This window comes from Oncorhynchus mykiss, chromosome 1, assembly GCF_013265735.2.
Source record: "Oncorhynchus mykiss isolate Arlee chromosome 1, USDA_OmykA_1.1, whole genome shotgun sequence".
Classification (NCBI taxonomy): Eukaryota; Metazoa; Chordata; class Actinopteri; order Salmoniformes; family Salmonidae; genus Oncorhynchus; species Oncorhynchus mykiss.
In genome coordinates this window covers 50028279-50046905 of record NC_048565.1, presented here as the reverse complement: position 1 = coordinate 50046905, position 18627 = coordinate 50028279, and the positions used below count along the sequence as shown (strand labels likewise).

Below are 18627 nucleotides of genomic sequence, written 5' to 3'. Positions count from 1 at the left end.
TGGTTATATTATATATGAACAATGTTGCAACACAAATAAAAGTAATATTATTTTATAATAAATGCGCTTTCTCCCGTGTTGGATAGTGGTCGCTGTCCGCGGTTCTGAAACACATCGGTGCGCTGTCGAACTGGCGCCATTTCCTAGACCATGCTGCTATGTGCATAATAGCAAAGTTAACCCGCATATTGGTGTTGAGAACAATGCGGCGGAGTTAGAAGAGAAAACAGCCCTTGCCTTAATTGTCTAAGAAAAGTGAGGAGAGAGGAAACCCCAACTTATTTATGTCTACTGTATAATCAACAGCCTAACTGTTAAATGTGCCTGGATTGATAAATAAACCATATATCTCTACAGAAATAAGACAGATCCTGCTTCTGTTGCCTGTTTTTGAGTGTTTGTTTAATAACCTGCTGATTCCGTGAGCACCAAGCCTCACGCAACCACGTTGAATAAACAAATTATGCAGTTTTTAATCTTTGCTGTGCTGTATTAAAGACTTTACACATCTCTGGTATTTATTATTTATTTAGTGTTGTTTACATTGTTCCAAACATTTTCATTTTTTTTGTCAGGGACAGCCCTAAGCCCTAATACAATTGTGAGAATAGCAATACATATCATATTGGCACCTTCGTATCGTGATAATATCATATCGTGAGGTCCCTGGCAATTTCCAGCCCCTGCAGGCATGGTAGTTCATCACAATGAGCAGACAGACAATAGTATGCAATAATGCTATGCAAAACATCATTCATTCCAGCCATTAAAACACGCCAACAGTGCATTCATTGTTTAATTATGAGTAATCTCGACAGCTCCACTCCCAACTGCCCACTGGGCACACACTGGTTAAATCAACGTTGTTTCCAAGTCATTTAAATAAAATTATGTTGAACCAAAATTAAATAGACATTGAATTGACTCGTGTGCCCAGTGGGTGTAGACTGACACCTTGAGCACACCATAATGTTATGTATGAGTCACAATAGGAGACTATGGCACTGTGTGCCCCCTGCAGCTGCAATTTTATACATGAGGCTATAGCTGTGCATGTGGTTTTGGAGTGACATGCACCTTCTCCTTAAAAAAAAAATTTAACAGCAGGGGTCAATTCTGAATTGAACAAATTGCTCTTTAATTTGAATGAATTTCAATTAAATTTGAATTGGCCACACCCCACAGTCAGCAGAATTTGAATTGAATTTGAATGAGGGTAAGGACATAGAATTCAATTCAGTGAAATTTAATAAAACTCAAAAACAAAAAGATCATCTTGTGGGTTGTCTATAATAATTCATAATTATTCATAATTCCAGTCATGTTTTTAAATATCAGAATACATTTCCTAGAATGCATTAGATCAAACGCTGCAGTATGGAAGGAAACAATCTAATCTCATGACAAAGAAAAAGACAGAAATCTACGAGTTATAATCAAACTAATATTTTAATTCTTTGCATTAAGTGTCATATCTTTTTGATGAAAAAATTGTCAAATGAATGAGACTTTCATGTTTCATTCAAATCAAATGCTGCTTCCTGTGGGGTGTGGCCAATTCTAGTTCCATTCTAATTCATTGTTTTGAATTGAATTAAGAAAATACGAATTGACCCCAGCCCTGCTTAACAGCATGTCAAATATATGCTTGGGCGATATACTGTTTATTTCGTATACAGTGGTATTTGAAAATACAGACGGTATGATATTCATTTTGTTTTTACATTTAAAAAATCTTGCGGGGGGCTGGGGGGGGTAGTGCCCCTTGTGTGCACATTGGGTAATACTGTATACCCCTGTATGGTATAGAAAGTATGAAAATCTGGATACAGCCCAGCCCTAAATGGTTAGAATGAGACATAGCTTTGTTGTGAGGCTGCCAATGTGGCGGGGTAGGTAGTAACTGTTAGAAAGCCTTGAAATTAAGTGCTGTGTGGCAATACACTGCAAAAGTAGGAGAAATACAACACATGTAGCGTACTGTACAGCACACACCACACGGCAGGCGAACCACATGCAGCGGTCCTGACTGACTCCCCCCACACTTGAAATTGGTTAATTCAAACAGACCACACATCCTGAGTACACGAGGCGAGACAACTCACTGTCAAGGAGGAGTGCAGCGATGGGAGAAAGGGAGGAAGAGAGAGGCAGGTACAAAAATGACAGACAGTGACAGCAAGAATGAGACCGAGAGAGGCAGAAGGGAGAGTGACAGTGAGAGATAGAGAGAAAGATGCACAGAGAGTGGCATAGAAAGACCATGAGATTTGCCTCTAGGTCTACCTCTAACAACAACACAAAACAGCATGCTGAAAAGAGAGATTGTGATCATCCGAAGTTGCTAGTAGCAGAGAGCAAATATTATACTCTAGCTTTACATAGCAAACCCTGAAATAGCCCAGCTACAGGCAGCTACACTCACCTGCCTGTTGTACTGCTGTATGTTTAAGAAGTATCTTTCTCTGCTTGTTCTTCTGTCTGTGTCTGTCTGAGAAGCATGAGGGAGTTGCTCTGTACTGCATGCTGCCACCAGTTTAAATGAGCTCCAAGACTCACACAAGAGAAGATGATTCCCAGCTAGCACATTTCGTTCCTTGGAAGTTGTGGTATCTTATGTTTTAGGTTTCTCATTGGTTCTGGGAAGAAAGCCATACGTTTCCTGACCAGTAAAATTGAATGTTTTTTAAACGTTCTGAGAACCGAAATGAAATATTCTGGGAACGTTAATTTTTAGATTGCAGGGAGGTTCTGAGAACCTTTTACTATGGTCCCCTGAAAGTTTTCCTGTGAGGTTTTATTAAAGTTCTGAGAACCGAAATTATAGATTATTTGAAGGTAATTAAATAACTTTCTGAGAAATTTTTCAAAATTGTGTGAATGTTTTCAATGAAATGTTAAGGTTATTTGGAGGTTTTTGGATAACTCCCTTAACTTTCACTGGACGTTTCAATAACTTTGGATTAACTGTTTTGAACTCCAAGCACAGATAGGACACATGGAAATTACTTTGCTTAGGCATTTGTCATGCAAACACATGTATTATTTTTATTTTGGCCCGGCAACAGAGAGATTTGAATCTATGATCTTCTGTTGTCTATCCATGGAATTAGTCCACTGCACCACCAGGATGGAGCTAACTTGCCATGTTTTTTTAAACTCATGCAAAGCTGTTCAGTTTAGTCTATTCAAACAGACCCCATTTCAAAGGAAGCATGCACTCATTAAGAAGATCAGGTGTGGCCAATTAGTGAGCGTGGCCAACAAACCTGAACACACTTAACAAGATAGAAGATAAAGAGTTTTGTTGACGCTGAGAACAGAATGTATGTTTTTTTTAAACATTCTTAGAAAGTTCTTTGAACATTACTAATGTTTTCTTGTGGTTTTTATGGAACATTCTCATAATGATAAGAACATTACATTAAATAGAACAATGAGGAAACCTGTAGGAAACGTTATGCTGAAGTACTGAAATTCCTACAAAAGAATGTTGTTTCTTAACATTCTCGGAACAATTGAAGAACATCATTATGTAGAAAATGTTATGCTGAAGTACTAAAATTCCCACAAAAGAACGTTGTTTCTTAACTATTTGAGAACATTCCCAATGTCAAACCAGTTGGAGAACGTTCCTAGAACATTACCAAAATAATTTATTAAATGTAACCATGTTGAAACTTTAAGGAAATGTTATTTTAAAGTAATGAAATACCAATAAAATAGTGTTATTTTGTCATGTTCTTTAAATGTGCTGAGAATGTTCCAAAGCCAAACCAACTATCCTGCACCATTTCCAGAGGTTGTGGGAAAGCTGTATACAAAATAACCATAGGACAACCACACTCACCAAGCTCTACGAAATATTTGGTTCTCAGAACGTTATGTGGTATCTAGGTTGTCTCAAAAAACTGCTGTAAACAATGGCAATCGGTAGCCATGCTATCTCTCTTTCTCCCTCTCTCGCAATCCCCTCCCTATCTCACAGCCCAACTCCTCACCAAAGTGTCACTAACTGTTTCTGCCCTCCCTGCCACTCATTGACTTGCCTCTCATTTCTCCCTCCACACTCAATATTTTTTTAACAAGCTTCTCTCCTTACAGTACCCCCTACGCCATCAACGATGCCAGTAGAACAAATAACAACACATCCGTGACTCACAGCACATTACAACAATGGTAAAAGAGCACAAGCTTCAGAACAACTTTCGCTCATGACAATAGCACTCAGATCAATGCAGAAATGCAGCAATGCCTCCCGTGTTCAACAAGACACTTCTATGGTGATAGACTCATTTTTAACAGAAAATAATGAGAACATTTTGCCACCATTTTACTATCTCAACTCCTGATATTTTCCAAATATTCTTCCTCATCTAGTGCAAAGTTCCAGCGGATGCAGATGACTTTTCTCACTCAAGCTAAATTCTCTTGTGACAGAATTATGCAGTCATAAAAATAAGACTGAATCAACTGCAGCAGTCTTTACCATAAGCATGAGCCACATGATCTGCAAGATCTCTGGAGGACATGATGAGAACTTTACAACTAGGGAATTGTGGGTGAAAGTGGTCAAAAGTCAACTTTTCGAGATGTAAAATGATCCATTGAGCATACCAATGATGTTGGACAACAATTTTTGTTTTATTGAAAATATATTCAGAATCTCAGACTGCCTGATGAAAAGTAAAATGATCAGAAGAACAGAATAAAAATCCACGTGCCTCTCAATTCCCTCGTTTGACAACTATGAGCCCTCCTGTCACATTTACAGTGGATAACAAAACGGACATCTAATTATCATTCTCCCTATTGGAATGTCTTGGACTAGCACACTGTTAATTGCCTGTCAGACGATATCAACAAACACCCTTTTGATGTCAAACAGCAGAAAAAAAGTAACTTTATGAGGCCATAAACACTTGCACCCTTTATGGGATGTCTCCAACACTATAGCATCTCCCAGAAAATTACTTCCATCCGTTTTATGGGAACAAAGGAAATGCCAGTTGACTCACACCTTGTTACACCTTGTGGTAGAACACGAGGCCAACAAGTTTGAAAATAAGGTCTTCAATTGAAAGGTTCATCCAAAAGGATAATCTTTCAAAGAAAATGCAATGTGCAGCAGTAAATATACATTGGAATAAAATTGCTACCTTAATGAAAAGTCGATTTGATGAAAAAGTGTGTGTGTGTGTGTGTGTGTGTGGGGGGGGGGGGGGGGGGGGTCTATTCAAAATCTTGCATCTAGGGATACAGCTTTGGGAAGCTTAGCCACACCGCCACTCAAGACTCAAATCTCAAATCTTGAGTAAACACTGGAAGCGAGACAGACAAAATCATGGGCGGCAATACGAAGAGGGGCCTACATACAGCCGTTTCTTTTTCGATTCCTCCCTCTTTTACAAACATGAAATTCAAGCCCTGCATCAGCATGATGCTCAGTGAACTAGCTAAGCATTTGACGGCCACCCAGCACCATCAGAGCAGCACTTCTGATCCCTCCGAGATGGGAGCTGGATCCATGCCTCAAGTACTACGAGTCTTCGGCTGCGATCCCAAATGGCACCATAAACCCTATATAAAGTGCACTACGTTTGAGAGTTCTGGACAAAAGAAGTGCACTAAATAATGAAAATGGTGCCATTTGGGATGTAGACTTGCTTTCTGCTGCTCATCTTGCCACGGTGCTTCACTTAATGTAGCTATCCCCCTTAACATGGCAGAGTCCACACAGACACCGTCCATTCCTTCATATAGTCAGTCTGTCATCAGCTGGCTCTAAGGCCTCTTTACACAGACTGTGTCCCCCAAATGGAACCATATTCCCTATATGCTGCACTACCTTTGAATAGAAGCAGTGCACTATATAGGGAAATGGTGCCATTTGGGACACTTGCAGCAGTTGCTGGCTACAGAAACAAGAGGTGCAACCAGAAACACACTTTCACTGTCACAGACAGTCTTCAGTTGCCATTGATTATGCCTCACAGTCTCACATCCTTACTGTCACAGTAAGCTTGATGGTGTCCACACAAACACTGCAAGCAAGGCTGATTAGATATTAATTGGCCCCACTGACCTTATCCCCCTGAGATAATCACAGTGCCATGCCATTGGAAAGATACATTATAACGAAACTTCTCTGGACAATTATTTATGGAATTTGTCTAACCTTTCACGGAAAGATACTGGATAACTGCTGCTCCACCCAGTTCAGCTAGATGGCTGCTTTGATTACTCACAAGCTGGCTAATGTCTGTGGACACTGGGACAGTCAACAATTAGAATATGTAGAGCAAAATTTCAGTCTTGATTTTTGTTTGTAAACACAAATGTCTTCATAAAATATGCTAATATAAAAAGAGGAGAAACTGCAACTTTTAGTGTTAAATTGACTATATATTTTTATATGAAATGTGTTGCAACATTTCTGTGAATAGCTTTGATTTGATTTGACATGAAATGTGAGAAGCTCTGTTGATTGAAATTGTGATGAGGCATCATGTTCATCATTGCCTGACGCTACACCTAACTAAAACAGTTTATGTGGGAGCTTAATAATCAATCACAGGCTAGGAGACAGCACTAAGAGACAACTCTTCTAGAAAACATGTAATACTGCTGTATTGGATGTTTTCAATTATCTCTTATTGATTTCTGTAATATATAAAGAATAAAACAATTATTTCATTAACCTTACAGTATGTCTAAGTAACAAAGTTGTATCATGATACACTACTCACAGTGACCCCTAATAATGAGCCCCATGCATTCTCCAGCCAACAGAAACCATAGCTGCTTCTGCTCTATGGTCTGTAGCTGTAATGAGTAGCTGTTTGGCCACAGGCCCTGAAGCCCAGCCTAGAGGTAACATAGACTAGAGGTAACATAGTAAACGTTAATTTGGAAAACTCGAATTGATATGATATTTGGTATGGTTACATAAGACAGACGTTACTTAACCCTTTTAGCTAACCCTTCCCTAACCCTGACCTTAACCTTTTTAGCTAACACTTCTCCTAACCCTAACCCTGACCTTAACCCTTTAACCTAACTCCTAAACTTAATCACAACCCCTAACCCAAACCCCAAGACTAACTAACGTTAGACAGCTAGCTAACGTTAGCCACCTAACTAGAATTCATAACATATCATACATTTTGCCAATTTGTAACATATAATACGAAATGATGGACATCCACAAATTAATACATACCATACACTACATGACCAAAAATATATGGACACCTGCTCATCGGACATCTCATAAAAAAATCATGGGTATTAATATGGAGTTTGTCCCCCCTTTGCTGCTATAACAGCCTCCACTCTTCTAGCAAGGCTTTCCACTAGATGTTGGAACATTGCTGTGGGGACTGGCTTCCAGTCAGCAATAAGAGCATTAGTGAGGTCGCGCACTGATGTTGGGCAATTAGGCCTGGCTCGCAGTCGGTGTTCCAATTCATCCGAAAGGTGTTCGAAGGAGTTGAGGCCAGGGCTCTGTGCAGGCCAGGCAAGTTCTTCCACACCGATCTCAACAAACCATTTCTGAATGGACCTCGCTTTGTGCACAGGGGCATTGTCATGCTGAAACAGGAAAGGGCCTTCCCCAATCTGTTGCCACAAAGTTGGAAGCACAGAATAATCTATAATGTCATTGCATGCTGTAGCTTTAGATTTCCCTTCACTGGAACTAAGGGGCCTAGTCCGAACCATGAAAAACAAACAGCCCCAGATCATTACTCCTCCTCCAACAAACTTTACAGGTGGCACTATGCATTGGGGCAGGTAGCATTCTCCTGGCATCCGTCAAACCCAGAATTGTCCGTAGGACTGCCAGATGGTGAAGTGTTATTCATCACTCCAGAGAAGGTGTTTCGACTGCTCCAGAGTCCAATGGTGGCACGCTTGGCATTGTGCTTGGTGATCTTAGGCTTGTGTGCAGCTGCTCGGCCATGGAAACTAATTTCATTAATGTCTCGATGAACAGTTATTGTGTTGATGTTGCTTCCAGTGGCAGTTTGGAACTCGGTAGTGAGTGTTGCAACCGAGATAATCGGCTCTCGTTCTGTGAGCTTGTGTGGCCTACCATTTCGAGGTTGAGCCGTTGTTGCTCATATACGTTTCCTCTTCACAACAACAGCAGGGCATAAATTTGACAAACTGACTTGTTGGAAAGGCGGTATCCTATGACGATGCCACATTGAAAGTCCCTGAGCTCTTCATTCTACTGCCAATGTTTGTCTATGGAGATTGCATGGCTGTGTGCTCAAATTTATACACCTGTCAGCAAAGGGTGTGGCTGAAAAAGCCAAATCCCCTCATTTGGGGGATGTCCACATACTTTTGTATATATAGCGTATCGTACTAAATGGATTGTCTTGGATTTACGACCAGAATAATACGAAAGGCACTGAGACCAGGTTGTGGACCCATGGAGCTGTCATGCTCACCCCAGGACAGGAGCTGTTCTACAAGATTAGGAAAACCCATGACAGTTTATGAACTATTATGCTTACTACAATGATGAATATATTTTGTTTTTCGGTTACCATTGTGCTCTCTGTAATTTCCTCTCATAGTTTCTCAAAACATTTTACCTGACATCTGTCAACGCAGTACTTTGATGTAACATTGTTACAGGTTGCTTCTTCTAATGAAACGGCATAGTAGAAGTATACAGTAGGCTAGTATGTATTCACAAACGTTTAAATGTACAATGCCATTTGAATTCATGTTGAAGTTGAATTTACAGTAGTTTTAAGTTTTTCTATGAAAGGACAAACCAGGGATATGAAGTAAATCAAGTTTTTAGCTCTATTTGTGTGTACATTGTGTGTAGACAATTGGATCAAGGTAGCTTATTACATAATTTCTTAAAATTAATTAGGCTATACAGTTAGGATCCACAACGTGGGAACATATGGCTAAATCCGGGAAAATAATGCAGCAATTACTGTAGGCTATAGTAAACATGTAGAGGTTACTCACCTCATAACATAATAGTCAGTCGTAGTTTTACCCCGCGGAGGACGTTGTCATGCTTTACTTTTCTGCAAACCCAGGTATGAAAACAGTCGACTGCTCTAGTTAGCTACTAACGTTATACATACTGTTACAGTCTTCTTCAGCTCAGAGATAGCGACGAAGAACCGGAAACCGCGTGAATTCATTGCTGCCGTAGGCTAGGTGCGCCGACGTGTTCCCAGTGTCCAAATATTCTCTATCCCTCAGGAGGAATTCGAGAATTATACAAGGTCTGAAACCCAAATAGTCTGCTATACTAGCACCACTACAATACACTGGTGCGTATTATCTAGCTCTCCTCCCTTCGACTGCGAATAAACTGAAGGCGGCGTGTGGACTATAGTGACGCTTCGCGCGCTCAGACAGGAGCATGTCGTAATACGATCTCATCCTTTGTAACAGTTTCTACCTTTGCGAAAACGTTTTTTGACAAACTCTAAATTATTTTTTTGCACCACTTCTGGTTTCATTGGTAAACTAGCAGTAGGATGCAGGGTGCTATGTTGCTCGAATAAATGTATCAACACTTGCAAATGAATACAAGTAGAGTGTAAAGTACTTAAGTAAAAATACTTTAAACTACTCAAGTCGTTTTTTTTTTTCTTCCTCAGACACCCAGAAGTACTTGTTACAGTTTGACAGGAAAATGGTCCAATGCACGCACTTATCAAGAGAACATCCCTGGTCATCCCTACTGCCTCTGATCTGGTGGACTCACTAAACACAAATGCTTGGTTTGTAAATCAATATCAGAGTGTTGTAGTGTGCCCCTGGCTATCCATAAATACATTTTTAAAAGTTGTGCTGTCTGGTTTGCATAATATAAGGAATTTGAAATTAGTAATACTTTTAGCAATTCCATTTACGCTTGATATTGAAGTATATTTAAAACCAAATGCTTTTAGATTTTTACTCAATAAGTATTTTACTGGGTGACTCACTTTTACTTGAGTCATTTTCCATTAAGGTATCTTTACTTTTACTCAAGTATGACTTTTGAGTAATTTTTCCACCGCTGGATAATAGGCAGCGAAAGCAAAGGCCAGGGTAACAATACCAAAGATAGGGGAAATTGTAGGAAAGAGTGAGGCGTTTTATTTAATTGCATCATCACTAAAAACGACACTACATGACCAAAAGTATGCAGCCACCTGCTTTCCATAAGAGCATTAGTAAGGTCGGGCACTGATGTTGGGAGATTAGGCCTGGCTTGCAGTCGGTGTTCCAATTAATCCCAAAGGTGTTCGATGCAGTTGAGGTCTGGGCTCTGTGCAGGCCAGTCAATTTCTTCCACAAACCATTTCTGTACAGTATGGACCTTGCTTTGTGCACGAGGGTATTGTCATGCTGAAAAAGGAAAGTTGAACAAAGTTTGAAGGATGGAATCGTCTAGAATGCCATTGTATGCTGTAGGGTTAAGATTTCCCTTCACTTAGGCCTCCTGAGTGGCACAGCGGTCTGTGGCACCACTACAGACCCGGGTTCCATCCCATGCTGTGTCACAACCGGCCGTGACCGGGATTCCCATAGGGTGGTGCACAATTGGTTTCGGGAGGTTTTGGCCGTAGGGGCTTTACTTGGCTCATCGCGCTCTATCGACTCCTTCTGTTGGGCCGGGCGCTTGTAGGCTTACTGTCAGTTCAACAGTGTTTCCTCTGACACGTTGGTGTGGGTGGCTTCTGGGTTAAGTGGGTGGGTGTTAAGGAGCGAGGTTTGGTTGATCATGTTACGGAGGAAGCGAGACTTGACCTTTGCCTTTCCCAAGCCTGTTGGGGAGTTGCAGTCATGAGACAAGTTCGTAATTTATAAAGGGGATAAAATACAAAATATAATAATCCTTCACTGGAACAAAGAGGCCTAGCTCAAACCATGAAAAACAGCCCCAGACCATTATTCCGCTTCCACCAAAATGTACAGTTTGCACAATGCATTGGGGCAGGTAGTGTTCTCCTGGCATCTGCCAAACCCAGATTCGACTGCCAGATTGTGAAGCGTGATTCATCCAGAGAACATGTTTCCAGAGGCCAATGGCGGCTAGCTTTACACCACACCAGCCAACGCTTGGTGTTATGCATGGTGATCTTAGGCTTGTGTGTGGCTGCTTGGCAATGGAAACCCATTTCATGAGGCTCCCGATGAACAGTTATTGTGCTAGCGTTGCTTCCAGAGGTAGTTTGGAACTCTGTAGTGAGTGTTGCAACTGAGGACAGATGATTTTTACTACACGCTTCAGCACTCTGTGGTCCCATTCTGTGAGCTTGTGTGGCCAACCACTTTGTGGTTGTGCCGTTGTTGTTCCTAAATGTTTCTACTTCACAATAACCACACTTACAGTTGACCGGGAGGCTCTGGAAGGACAGACAATTGACAAAGTGACTTGTTGGAAAGGTGGCATCCTATGACGGCGCCACGTTGAAAGTCACTGAGCTCTTCAGTAATTCCATTTTACTTCCAGTGTTTGTCTATGGAGATTGTATGGCTGTGTGCTCGATTGGATACAAGTGGCTGAAATAGCAGAATTCACTACTAAGGGGTGTCCACATACAGTGCCTTGCGAAAGTATTCGGCCCCCTTGAACTTTGCGACCTTTTGCCACATTTCAGGTTTCAAACATAAAGATATAAAACTGTATTTTTTTGTGAAGAATCAACAACAAGTGGGACACAATCATGAAGTGGAACAACATTTATTGGATATTTCAAACTTTTTTAACAAATCAAAAACTGAAAAATTGGGCGTGCAAAATTATTCAGCCCCTTTACTTTCAGTGCAGCAAACTCTCTCCAGAAGTTCAGTGAGGATCTCTGAATGATCCAATGTTGACCTAAATGACTAATGATGATAAATACAATCCACCTGTGTGTAATCAAGTCTCCGTATAAATGCACCTGCACTGTGATAGTCTCAGAGGTCCGTTAAAAGAGCAGAGAGCATCATGAAGAACAAGGAACACACCAGGCAGGTCCGAGATACTGTTGTGAAGAAGTTTAAAGCCGGATTTGGATACACAAAGATTTCCCAAGCTTTAAACATCCCAAGGAGCACTGTGCAAGCGATAATATTGAAATGGAAGGAGTATCAGACCACTGCAAATCTACCAAGACCTGGCCGTCCCTCTAAACTTTCAGCTCATACAAGGAGAAGACTGATCAGAGATGCAGCCAAGAGGCCCATGATCACTCTGGATGAACTGCAGAGATCTACAGCTGAGGTGGGAGACTCTGTCCATAGGACAATAATCAGTCGTATATTGCACAAATCTGGCCTTTATGGAAGAAAGCCATTTCTTAAAGATATCCATAAAAAGTGTCGTTTAAAGTTTGCCACAAGCCACCTGGGAGACACACCAAACACGTGGAAGAAGGTGCTCTGGTCAGATGAAACCAAAATGGAACTTTTTGGCAACAATGCAAAACGTTATGTTTGGCGTAAAAGCAACACAGCTGAACACACCATCCCCACTGTCAAACATGGTGGTGGCAGCATCATGGTTTGGGCCTGCTTTTCTTCAGCAGGGACAGGGAAGATGGTTAAAATTGATGGGAAGATGGATGGAGCCAAATACAGGACCATTCTGGAAGAAAACCTGATGGAGTCTGCAAAAGACCTGAGACTGGGACGGAGATTTGTCTTCCAACAAGACAATGATCCAAAACATAAAGCAAAATCTACAATGGAATGGTTCAAAAATAAACATATCCAGGTGTTAGAATGGCCAAGTCAAAGTCCAGACCTGAATCCAATCGAGAATCTGTGGAAAGAACTGAAAACTGCTGTTCACAAATGCTCTCCATCCAACCTCACTGAGCTCGAGCTGTTTTGCAAGGAGGAATGGGAAAAAATGTCAGTCTCTCGATGTGCAAAACTGATAGAGACATACCCCAAGCGACTTACAGCTGTAATCGCAGCAAAAGGTGGCGCTACAAAGTATTAACTTAAGGGGGCTGAATAATTTTGCACGCCCAATTTTTCAGTTTTTGATTTATTAAAAAAGTTTGAAATATCCAATAAATGTCATGATTGTGTCCCACTTGTTGTTGATTCTTCACAAAAAAATACAGTTTTATATCTTTATGTTTGAAGCCTGAAATGTGGCAAAAGGTCGCAAAGTTCAAGGGGGCCGAATATTTTCGCAAGGCACTGTATATAGTGTATTTTTATGCATCCATGTACAATTCATTTGCTCTTGCATTTTAAAATGTCCTTGCATTATTTAGTTTTGCTATCAATATTTTTAAGTTGATGTTGTGCTTTCAATATCATCATTTTTGTTTGCAAAACTAAGAATATTGTTCTTTACTTGATATTGATGGCACAAAAGTAACTCACTCACTATAGGATTTCACCATATAAAAGATGTTTAAAGTGGCAATCCCTAATTGAAACAGTGTACTCCCTGCCACAGCTTCGGTAAAAATCTGAGGGTTGGGGATGGAGAAATGAAAAAAAAGTTCATGTGAAATGCACATATGAAACTACTAATTTGATTTTTACATGTGAAAGTGATATTTTATATGTGAATCTGCAAATTGGATTTTCATGTGATGATTTTCACATGTCTAAAACATCTGCATTAATAAATAATTGATAATGAATTTAGGTGATAATGCCCAAGAAGCTGGTGTTTGGAGGATATATTGGCATGGGCCTGAGACGAAGTAGATATATCCATGCCAATATATCCTCCAAACACTGGCTATGAGGGCATTATCACTTTTATACAACGGGTTACCAACATAAATAATGATTGACATTTTCATTACAAACGTTATTTTGACAAATTTATTCATTAATTCATACTATTTCATCCTTCCACACAGTGGCGGTTCTAACTTGTATGGCTCCTAGGGTGAACCCCCCGCAAAAAAAAAAAAAACGCCATTCTGCACTAACTGTAATTTTTATTCAGACATTTGGAACAATACAAATAAATAATCAGAACATTTAAAACTATATACAAAATAAGACTCATAAATATAAAAAATAAGTAAAGAAGACGAATAGAAACAAATTGTGTTATATATATATATATACAGATTAAAAAGATAATCAAATTATTACACTATTACCCTATTGCTAACAAAAAATATAGCTGCATACCCTTTTCTTTTGCACATTTCTCCTCTTCTTCTTTCCTTTTTTTCTTATCCATTTGTGTTGATTTGGTACTCGAGCATCAATACGTTACCCATCCCCCAACACTGTCAACCAAGAGTCAAGACTAAACCAGTTCACCTTGGTGGTGTGCAGACTGGTTTTATATTATTCTTAACGATTTCACACAAACCAGAAAAAAATGCAACAATATGTCTGTGAAACTATATATTCACAGTATTATGAATGAATTGTGTTTCATTTGGTAGCATTTAGTAGTGTGACTGATTTTAATAATTGCATTAGCACAGTACAACGTTAGAGGTGTGCTATTTGTAGGGGTGTCCAAACTTTTGACTGGTACTTTATATCCATAAAATGATGCCAGCTGATTCATGTTTTCGACTGGCGGAGAAAAGCTGCCTGCCTGTCTTAGTTGTCCCGACTCCCGGCACATGTATTACTATGGGACAGCGGGAGATCGAATTTCAATATGGAAACAATGTTGCAAATGTCAGAGAGACTGACAGCAAAGTGTATACAAATCTCTGCTGTTGAAAATCAAATGCTAGTCTAAAATAGATGGGAGATCATTTTAGATGCTTTTCATAGCAGAGATCAAGTTTATACTGTAAATTGCCTGGCTGGGCTGGTGAGACAGTGGATTGCGCCGTGAGATGGAACAGAGTAAATAGGCATTTCAACATCATAGCTTTAGCCGGTGGTTACGTGGAAATGACGCCGGCTGAAATGAGGTTTTAACCAATTAGCATCCAGGATTAGACCCACCCGTTGTATAATAGTAATTATTAAATGTAGGCATATGCATCGCACCAAAAATGTATATTGCGTGCCAACAATTTGTCATTTTGCATTCCATCATTGAATACCTTGATGAAAGGCTTTGGGAATGTTTAATTATACAGATGGAAACATGCAGTAATGATTTCATTCCATTTTAAGAAAATCAGACTGCTTCATTATACCTGAAACACTATACCTTATGAAGTCTGCTCTTTTTTGCACTTGTAAGAACCAGTTAGCTGAGCTGCACCTACTGTATACTGTTGATGTTTTTCTCCTCAGATGAGTCAGATATAAAATAGGTTTGCCCCTTTTGGTTTAGTTTGTTCCTGTGTCAGACATAGTGTTATCAGTCTCAGGTCAGGTCTGTTCAAGAGCACAGAGGTCGGTCAGAACTCACCATGAGCCAGTCGGACAATTAGTGGTATGACACATCCTGCCACATCAGACCGCCAAACAGTCCCTGATGAATCACAGGGGCCTGACCAAAAATAGACACAGCCATCGCATCAGCCAGCATCATGGAAAGGCTCTGTGTCCCAAATGGCACCATATTCTCTTTACAGTGAACTTGTTTTGACAAGGGCCCTTTATAGGGAAAATGGTTCCATTTGGGACACTGCCCTGGTGTGTCATCTCAGTTTATGGACCACTTTCACATCCTACATCATGGGTACATGGCTGCACTACATTACCTCTGGTTGTATGTGACATGTTTGTGACAGGGATGATTGTTCTCTTTTTTAAGGTGTGTTGCATAGCCCTGTAGTCAGATTAGGCATACTGCAGTGTACCACCGTAGTCAGTGCACTCTGTTTGGACGTCATTACATAGACACGCTTGTTTACTTTTTCCTCTCCTTTTTTCTACCTATTTAATTTTTGGATGAGTACGGAAGAGAAATATGCAAGAAAAAAAGGTCAAGAAACAAGCTCTTAGGAAAACATGTTCAAAGGAATGGTCCCGTGGGTGGCCATCACAATGTGAGCTTTAATACGCTGCATGCATCCTAAATGGCACCCTATTCCCAATGTAGTGCACTACTTTTGACCAGGACCCATAGGGCTCTCAAACAAAAGTAGTGCACTATATAGGGAAAAGGTAGCCATTTGGGACAGATCCACACGGTTTAGACTGGGGGAAGTAAAGATGGGGAACCGTTTTCACTAATACAGATTCTTGTTTGTTCAGTCTTTTGATATAAATCTGTAGGAAACGTTTGGAATCTTCATCACATCAAGGCTAGATTCCTTCGTTGAAACAATACAAAGTGGACACCCCACCTGTTTTGGTGAAAACATGAGGGCTGGGCCTGGAATAATGTAACCTCTCTCAAATTGATAGACAGAGCTATGGATGTGAAGACTGACCATCCATGATATCAAAATAATAACTTTAACCAAGGTTTGAGGCTATACAGTGTTTGTTTACATGAACATTGTTTACAAACATTGTTGTAAAACAAGCTTATATTTTTGGTTCGGATGGGGTACAACAATTGAACTAAGCTGATGAGGCATTTATATTCTCCAACAATAAATGGGTATAAGTCCAAAAATGTATGTAACAACTACGGATTCTAGCTTCAAAGGTGAATCTGTAGTAGCTACATACATTTTTGGTTTCTTTGAACAAATGTTTTCTAAATTACTTTGTCACAGGTTTGTTTGGATCGTAATTCCAGAAATGATTGTGTTGCAGTAGGCCTATTACTGTAAACAAATGTTATATATTTTTTGTTGTTAAAACATATCAAAACAATATGAAATAAACATGACACCGGTTCATTGATTATTCATATCAATATTGATTATTTGCTGTATATTCATGCATTGCCTCAGTCATTTCATACTTGAATATGCAGCCACAGAGGGATGTTTACCATTGACTGAAGGCCTTTGCAATTAGACTATGAAAACTATATATTCCATGTACTAAATTCAAATATCTACTTTAAACACTGGTGCAGACAAACTGCATGCAGGATATTTTCAGCTCCGTTATAAAATAATAATAGTGACTGATAACATTATGTCTGGCACAGGAACAAACTAAACCAACAGGGGTAACCCTATTTTAAATCACAGACTCCAACTTTCTGTTGCACCATAAATCAAAGGTGACTTGTCACCCACTTCCCAGGTGTCTTCCAAGTGTTATCTTCCAATCAGCACCTCACGTACTCACACCAAGCATACTTGTGGAGGTAATCTTTATTCCAAATGAATGTATCTCTTGTTGCTGATGCAAAGGTATTCTTTAAAGTAGCAGACACTATGGTTCAGGGTCTGACAAAACCTGGCTCCTCTCCCTTTCCCACTTTGATCAATGTTCCAGACACAATGTAATTTTGAGTCTCTCCTCTCTTGCAGTAACATAATGTCTAGCACTTTAGAGATCATCTTTAAATGATTTTATGGCCTCACCATTATTCGGCTGACGAGGAAAGTGGCCCTTCCGGTAATTAAAAAGTCATCGCTAACAGGGATCTTTTGCCTCATTAAAACCTCATAGCCTGGCTGGGAAATGTGATCTGCTCTGGAAAGAAGAAAGAAAGAAAAACAGCATTACTGAATTGGCAGCCAGAGGTTAGGCCTGGCCTACTATTCTCTATAAAGGATAATACCTAGTTCTTAGTTCAAATAAAGGGATAATACACATTCTTTTGTGGCGCTCTTCTAAAATCCAGACGCAGAAGCTTTAGGATAGATATTGTAACAGGATTCGTCCTCCTCTGACGAGGAGTATGAGAGATCGGACCAATGCGCAGCGTTGTAAGTGTCCATGTTCATATTTATTTAAACTCAGAACACTAAACAAAATAACAAAGAGAATGAAATGAAACGAAACAGTTCTGTAAGGTGACATATACTAAACAGAAAATAACCACCCACAAACAAGAGTGGGAAAACAGGCTACCTAAGTATGATTCTCAATCAGAGACAACGAACGACACCTGTCTCTGATTGAGAACCATACCAGGCCAAACACATAAACTCAACAGAGACTACCCACCCCAACTCACGCCCTGACCAAACTAAAACAAAGACATAACAAAGGAACTAAGGTCAGAACGTGACAGATATAAATATTTCACAAGACAGTACTTCACAAAAGAAACACACTCAATTTTATGAGGATATCTAGTTTGTGTGAACATTCACAAAATAAACACATTATTTTTTAGCCCTAACTAGGCCTACTAATCACGTATACAAGATCTAGTTTGTGTTTGTGAACATTTTTGTTCACATTGTGGAGTAGGCTAGATAGAGCAAGAGAGACTGACACATCCCCATTCAGATTTTCTCAGGCTTTGGCTTTCTGTGAGAAAGGGGGTTGTAGAGGGATCTTATGAAGAGGTTAAGCCATTGTTAATTACACAATGCTTAAACATTCTCCTAAAATAACAGGAAAACATTCATACTGGAACGGTGGCCAGTGAACAGATTTATAGGATTACTACTGAATGAGAATGTACACACACACAGAGATGCTTTTGTTGTGATTTTCAATCGCATCCCAAATGAAAATGTATGAAATCGTACTTCCAGTTGCAGCCAATTTCTTCAACTTGGCCGTAGGGGGCCTATCTTCATCTACCAAACCCAATTCTCTTACCTTCCTCACTTAGCTCTCTGTCGCCTGTTTAAAGAGATGCTACATGACTATGGCTCTTACCTCTTCTATGAAGAA

At 39.9% G+C, this 18627-nt stretch overlaps 1 long non-coding RNA gene across 1 annotated transcript in view; it reads right to left on the bottom strand.

Moving 5' to 3' along the window:
• The window catches only part of LOC118964841, a 46018-nt gene extending 36635 nt beyond the window's left edge, over nt 1-9383 (bottom strand). Inside the window, exon 1 of the long non-coding RNA XR_005052021.1 lies at nt 8998-9383. This is a non-coding gene — a long non-coding RNA (uncharacterized LOC118964841). The remainder of the gene's footprint in view (nt 1-8997) is intronic.
• Between the last annotated feature and the right edge of the window lie 9244 nt (nt 9384-18627).